This window comes from Coffea eugenioides, chromosome 10, assembly GCF_003713205.1.
Source record: "Coffea eugenioides isolate CCC68of chromosome 10, Ceug_1.0, whole genome shotgun sequence".
NCBI lineage: Eukaryota > Viridiplantae > Streptophyta > Magnoliopsida > Gentianales > Rubiaceae > Coffea > Coffea eugenioides.
This window is the reverse complement of record NC_040044.1, coordinates 4644977-4653028: the sequence shown is the minus strand read 5'-3', so window position 1 is coordinate 4653028 and position 8052 is coordinate 4644977.

Below are 8052 nucleotides of genomic sequence, written 5' to 3'. Positions count from 1 at the left end.
TGTCCACAGCAACGGAATGCGTAAGTTGCACCTGCATAGTTTTGGAAGTTTTTTCCATAGTTCAGCAATGGTTGTGTCTAAATTTGTGGTTATGGTTTGTAATGCAGGTGGGATTGTGGGTTATTGATGCTGAAGTACATGGATATGTTATCAAGTGGAATTGGAAGCTGGAAATGGAATCAGGTAAGCAAAAAGGAATGGCGTCGTGTGCTGTAACAGTAAGTGTGTTTGCTTGCTTTGGTTGCGAACGATGGAGATAGTAACAAATTTATCGGCGCAGTACAATTCGGAGCAGGAGCGGCGCAAAGTAGCACTGTGTTTGCTTCTGGATGATGCCAACGTTGTCCGTCATCAAATTATGCGGAAAGCGAACATCCACGGGAGGTTGGAGATGAATAAAGTTGAGGTTGGATGAAGGTGGCAAGATAGAGAGACAAAGTTGGGGAGTGTGTCAGTTTAACGGAAGAAAGCCTTAAAGAGCTACTGTTTTATGAACTACGGGTCTATTTTTCTGGTTTTCGATAAATGAATTTGTATTTGAGGAACTTGTGTACTGGTGCCCGTATGAAGGAAGAAAGGCATAAAGAGGTTGACTCTTATAACACAACGCCTTCAACTAAATTTTGTGTGATACAAAAATTCATTATTCGCACTCTATCCTAGAATAAATTTCTTAATGCACTGCAAAGCTTTGTCGGTGGCCCTGTGTCATGTACTTTATGGGATTTCCAGGAAGTTGACAAATCAGAAAACTGGGCTTTCTTCCGTTCTTCACCCATAATTCATCAATAACTAATATTTTTCCTCTCTTCACCCATAATTCACCCGTAATTCTCTTGTTCAGTTCTTCACCCATAACTAATATTTTATATAATTATAATTATATACTTTATTAATATTATATACACATATATATTATACAGGATAATTTCACAAACCTCCCCTGAAATACCGTTTGAAAAAATGGGAAACTGGATAATTTATGGAGGAAAGCCATAAAGAGCTGGTGTTTTATTAGAGAACTGATTTATTTTATTATTTTTCGAGAAATAAATTTTTTTTATGGAAAAGGGTACTCTGTTTATATAATGGAGAAAAACCATTATTGGAAAACGAGTTTTTATATATTTTATCCGATAAATAAATGTATTGGTGGAAAAATGGGTGCTTTGTTCTTATAATGGAGGGAGGTCATAAAGAGCTGGTCTTTTATGGGAAAGTGATACATTCTGCTGTTATACGCAAACCAGAATATAATAGAAGTATTTGCTGCAGGAATCATAGAATCCAGCCAATTACATTTTCTAATTGAAACCGTTCTATCCTATCGGCGCATCGCTTGCACTGTCTACACAAACAGGCATTATCTGGGCAAACCACGAACTTCCCATGAAGTTTCTCCTGTTTCAATATTCCAATAATAGACTGAACCATTTTCTTCATGCAAGACAACCTTCCAGCCTGAAGTCACATCCAAAACAAGGGGTATGTCCAAGCTGCTGGGTATGTTTCCTGTTGCGTCAAACCATTAGCATGATGGGAAACATCTGTGCCTGCATCATGTGCATCCCTTCAATAACGTATTCCAATTTGTCCAACGAATGCATGAATACAGGCCCACTAAAGTATTGTAAGTTCTCCAAGCCTGTCAGCAGCTTAGACATCCCCATTCAAAAGTGAGACAATCTTAAGCTGCTAGTCCAGCAGCTAATTTTCACTATCCAATGACATATTGAACCAGGGGTTAGGTAAAGGAATACATTACTCATACAGACTTGGTGTTGGTTAACAGATTCCATTGCTGGACTTTATTTTGGTACAGACGCAAAGCAAGGAGCCTAGCTCAATTAATGTCAACCATTGCTCCCTGACGCACTGTTAGTATTGCAGGTATCTGAGAGGTTAACTAGGCGGACAGATTTAGTGAGTGAAATTTAGATCCTTAATGTTTAGACGAGAAGTTGCCAACAACCATCTGCAATGAAAACAGGCTAAACTCAGTACATGCCAACGTTTGTAGCAGGAGTATATGGCTGACGCATCCTGCATTTGACAGCAATTACAGGCATTATCTGATAATTTTTCCTCATGTGCATTCCGGAACCTCAAAGACAACATACGTCATTCCAAACTTCGACATTTTTAGAATTTGTATAAAAAAAGTCAGCGACGGGCGTTTGCAAACAAAAACACAAGTAAGGGAAGAAAGTAGTACCAACATATAAGAATTTAACAGGCCCAATGTCTCACTAAAGCACAAAAGCTTTGGTTGTGTGTCCCATCAGAAGAGAGGTATTCGCCTTCCAAAGGTTTGGAGAAGCTTCCGTACAGTGAACAATGATCTTCCTCGTGCTTTCAAATTTTCCTTTTTTTCTTGGTCTGTGCATATGAGCAGACGCAATTTTAGCTATCATAACGAGGTGTTGAACTACTGTGAACATATTCGTGAACATGAATGCAATGGATACCTCCGCATAATATCTGATTGGGGCTTCCCGTTTGCGCGTCACTCGCTTTGCTGTGTTCTGCGGTCCAAGCTTGCTGACAACATTAACATAAAAGTTCCACTCCACACTGCCTTCTGTTACGGCTGATTGTCCAAAACGGTTTCGCTGAATGAAATCTTGTACATTATCGGCACTGGCCAATTTCTTCAGGTGTCGTACAAAATCTCCTTCAGGATCTGCAAATAAGTTTTGTGTCAGCCCAATATTTCACCCTGTGTAAACCTACCAAAAGCCACATTTGAAAACATCGCGAACCGCGTCTTACCCAAATAATTGTCTTCTACAGTGTAACATGTATAAGAGGTGGGGAAGATGGCATTGTACGGCTGAAGAATGAGTAATACGGAAACAGTTAGCCCTGATCATGTTGTAGGTGCATACCGGAACATATACAACATAACGATCAGCGGGTATGGTGCACTTACAGAATTAAGGAAGGATTTATACGGAGAATCATCGACTAATATCGTGTTAGAGCTGTTGTACGACTTATATTCTCCCCACACATGTTGAAGGTCCTTAAACATCACCTTTTTGTCTGGATTTTCGCCAAGGCTGGTTTGTGTCATAGTGCACCGCGACTGATCCTGCGCAATATTGATTGTTCCCGACTTTCATTTATGAGAAGTCTTACACACGGACTGACTACACACAATCGAAGTAATTTGTCAATGACATCTCACCCAAACAAATAACAGTCTCTGCTCCAAACGTTCATTCATTTTTTCGGATAGCCTCTCCAACACTGGTTGAATGTTGTGCCTGCAGAAAGCACAGGTGTGTTGATTTAAGAACATAACAGAAAAACTTGTGGACGTTGCAGTTAACGAAGCAATTCAAATATAGGTTGGCGGATACCTTAGCTTTGATGACCAAACAGCCACCTCAAAATATGACAGACAGACCTGCAAAAATTCAAAGCAACGTGGTCTGAAGTTAAAGTCCCGATTTCTGGTCATCCTTGTAAATGGACTGCCCAGAAGCAGTCCATTCAAATCAAGAATAAGAAGCTTCTTCTTTGAATCATTGGCGGACGCAAGTTCTGGCGGGCTTGTTTTCACCCTTGTACCTTCGGCTGGGGAAAAATTGAAGGCATACAGCATTTCAGCACACGGATTTGCTTTTTAGATCCAATTTAAATGTCATAATGCAAAATCAAAGAAGCGGAATTGGAAAGTGTAAAGCAAAGTTGTGGGCTCCAGAATATATTAGCCCGATTTGTGAGCAGCAGCCCTGCAATAATATCATAGGTGGAGTAGAAAAGCAATTTGTGACCGCGATGGTCACGAGGAGATGCATCGGCACAGAGGTACATACACTTTTTATGGTTTCGTCTAAACAATGATTAATTTCGTACCAACAATTTGCTACAGCCCTAAAGAATTTAAAATTTAATATTGCCTTCATATGCAACGAACAAATTACAGTAAAGGCGAGACAAAATGTACCGTTCCCTGTTTCCTGATGCCCCACATCCTTGGTAGCATCATCTTGCAAATCTCCTCTGGTTACAGCCTCATGTGCCTGTTTGTTTTCTATCAGGAAAGCAGCATAAGCGAACGGGTCCGCAAGTTTCCCCAAAGCGATCTCCCAGGCAATAAATTTTCTAGCAATGACAACATCAATCTGTACATACATTCAGAAACAATGTCAGACGCAATAGAGGTGATGTTGCCACAAGGGGTTGTCCATTTGTGCACTTACAAATTGTGGCCGACACCCCTTTGCCCAACATTGCGCAAACTTCAAAGTGAAAACCCCGCAACTCGCCGCGTCTGTCTGTTTTAGTTTGTGTTTTACAACAATAAAGGTCCAGGGGTGATTTTCATGGAAAATTTCCATCAAAATCCATTCCTAAAAAAGGAAATAAATACAGCAAGTATCGAATGTTAGAAATATGTTACCTTGTACGCAAATGAAGCTAAGGTACGCTTTTGAAGTTTACTCACCACAGATTGCATCAAACCTTGGTAGAAGGTTTTGTAATTGTGCATAGAATCAACAATGTACACTTGTTTGTCCTTGACATGTGCAATCATGAGCAACCAATGATTTGAATAAACGATTGGGAAAAAAATCTGCAATCGCATACAACAAGCAATGTTGAATGTGTTAAAAGCTAAGGCATGTTAGGCTGAATCCAATTCCACTAACATGCCTTAGCTGCAACTCATATTGTATAAGAATGTAAAGGCGAGAATGATAGCTATTGTTTACCTTTTCAGGATTTGTCATGGAGTCGTCATTGGTCTGTTGAACGAATGTTTTTTTGGTTGCGGGAGATATGCATGGATAGTCTAACACGCATTTCAGCTACAACGAAGTTATTGAGAAGCAAGTATTAGGTCCACATTTTGCAAGGCACAACAGCACATACAATAATTTTCGTTACGTACCCAAAACATAGGATTGAAGAAAACAAATTGCTTATATTCTTTCTGCAGTAAGTGAAGGTACTGGGTCACAACCTTCACAGAATGGAACAAATTCAAACACTCAACATTGAGTTATTAATTTTAGCGACATTAGTGAACAAGGTACGGCTGTGCAATCGCATAAAAAGCTTACTCTGTCACTGAGACATGTCTCCAGAAGCATCACTTGCTCCAGTTCTTCTGTTGTAATATCAAAGAGATGCTGCCTATCTAGTGTACTGACACAGCTGTGAACAATGATTGACATGAGTGCAATAATCGCATGAAAGCGAGATCAGTGTTTCCCATTGACAGTACCGATATTTTAACATACATCTGCGGGACGAGGTGTCTGACATGAAAGCATACGGCCTCTTTCAATTCATCAGGTGCTACGCCGGAGGCTTGTGGTACGCACTGGACAATAAAGGTATTAGCATATATAAAGTAGATTACAGGAGAGCGCAAGAGCATGTCTTACATCTCGTAGAAATGGCAATTCCTCAAATCTCCTGTCCATCACTTCGTTGGCACCAACCCGTTGTAAAATTTGTGTCACTTTATCCACAACCTATTAATACAAATATTGGGTTATGCCCCTGTGTTGCCATCGAGAAGAAGAAACAAAAAGCAGTACAATAACATTGTCACATACACTTGCCCCTTTTGTGGTTTGTTCAGATAGTATGACAACATCTTCAAGGTGTGCCTTTTCCCCCACAACCGGCCTCACCTCGACCCCAGCACACTTCCCCCCCTTATCCATCTCTTTTATTTCTGAAACTTTTGTATTCGCGTCCCCAGTCGGACCATTGACAGCATAAGAGGTATAGGATTTCTTCCACATCCAACCACCATCTTCAGATTTGAATGCCAGTTTTTTTAAGTACGATACTCCCATTTTTTGGGCGTAAAATCCTTTGTCAACATGGTCAGCCAAGAATGGCACATTAAAGCGCCTAAAGAGCCTGGTCAGCAACATACCAAAAGGGAGATGTGTTATCTTATTCTCCCTGCTCCTAATCTTCCTAATCCTGTTCAGCATTGTTGCAATGATCAAATTGCCTATGTTGACGGGTTGCTTGTGTAACATATGCCACAATATAACTCTTTCTAATGCACCAACCGAAGTGATACTTCCGGCTTTGGGTAAAATGTTATGAGTTATTATCAGATGTAACAGCCGTGGCAACACTTTCATATACGGCCCATAAAACATAATTTTTTTCCCCATGTTCATAACTCTGTCACCATTTTGCCTAATCTCTCCAAGAAATTGTAGGTCATTGTACCCCTTGACAGCAACCTTATCTACATTCTTTGCGCTAATCCGTTTATAGTCAACCGTGTATCCACTGTCAACCAACCCAAACTCTGAACACAAAACCTCAGTAGACAATTCCATGTGTACATTCCTAACCACTGAACGCAGAACAGACTTCTGCTTATTTGCCCTACAGTTAGCATAGAATTCCCTAACCATCGCAGCATAGCACTTGTCATTATGTGCCAGCAAATTTAACAAATTTTGGGCATTAAGATATTCCGTGATATCCATACACTCACCAGCGAGAGCTTCTACGTCGACCCACATGCCTGCATAAACTGGAAGACTCATACAGACCTCCATGTTACTGGCTATGCCTGCTTCGGGATGCGATTCGAGTGTTGAGTAGTTTGAACAACAGAGGAAGCGAAGGCGAAAAATCCGATTTATTTGGACCTTGGCGCCCCTCTGAAATTTCGAAATGCTCGAAATTTCAGAAGGGGGGGGAAGTTTAAACCGAAGCCGTTTAGTGTGTTCACACAACAAGGGAAGCAATATTTGATGGGCTTAACAGGAGAAAGGATGAGAAGGTAAAGAAAGACAAGCTTTTTGTGGGATAATTGATCAGGCGGGGACGGGCGTGCAGGGAGGCATTACCCGATTTAGTCAAACGAAAGTCGACCCGATTCCGTATTGGAGCGTGTATTCCGGAGCGGGTTATGCGGAAGCCAAACCCGCAAGGGGTTACATTACAATCTATTCATAATAACAAATGTAATTATGTATTTATATAATTTATGAATATTAATTACACATATATTATAAGGGATACTTTCAGAAACCTCCCCTCAATTAGCTTATGGAAAAATCAGAAAATAGATAATTTATGGACGATAGCCAAAAAGAGCTGGCGTTTTATGCAAGAACTTGTATCATTTCATTTAAGCCCATAAATAAATTTGTTGACGTAAATCGATTTTATTGTAAAGGGAAGCGATAAAAAGCTGTTCTTATATTGTACTGCAGTTTAATTTTTTTTAGGGTTATCCGATAAATAAATTTAGTGTTAGCAAAAAGGATTCTCTGTTGTTGCCTGGAGGAAAGGCATAAAGAGTTCAGAAACATTAACGTAAATCGATTTGCTTTTTATTGTAGGCCATAGGAAAAATTTTATTTACGCAAAAATGGGTACTCTGTTCTTATAATGGAGGAAAGCCATAAAGAGCTGGTCAATTAAATATTAATCGATTGTATTGTACTTTTACCCGATAAAAAAATATTAATTTATGGCAAAACGGGTACTCTGTTCTTATCTATTTCCAGGAAAGCCATAAACAGCTGGGCTTTCACGAGAAAGTCATACTTTGCAGAACATACAAGGGCCAACATAAGCTATTGTTACGGACTCAAACCAGTAATATTAAGAGAGTACGAAGTAGCGGTCAATTCAGTGAAAAAACATAATAAATAGGTACACGCTGGTGACAAATTTGTTCAGTAAAAGGAGTTATGAACATTGTATGTTATACACTAACGGTTGGGTAGGGCGGCACAAATTGCTGCAATTTCTTCATCGCAAGCGCAGCCTTCACATGTAATCTCCTCCACGTCATCGGCATCCATAGGCCATGAAGATGTTTTCCTCTCGTGTGTCATGGCACAACAAATGGGCGCTGGGTTTAGAAACACAGGATTCTTGACCCATATCATCCTCACCAGCGCTCGCAAATTTTCACGACAAAGTTTCCATGCCCCTTGCAGAAATCTGGATTTCTGCAACCCGCTGAGCAGTCCCATGCCTCTGCGCTTGAACTCGTCGGTACCAACAAAGAGGTAAATGATTCCCAACGCATATGCAGCGTCG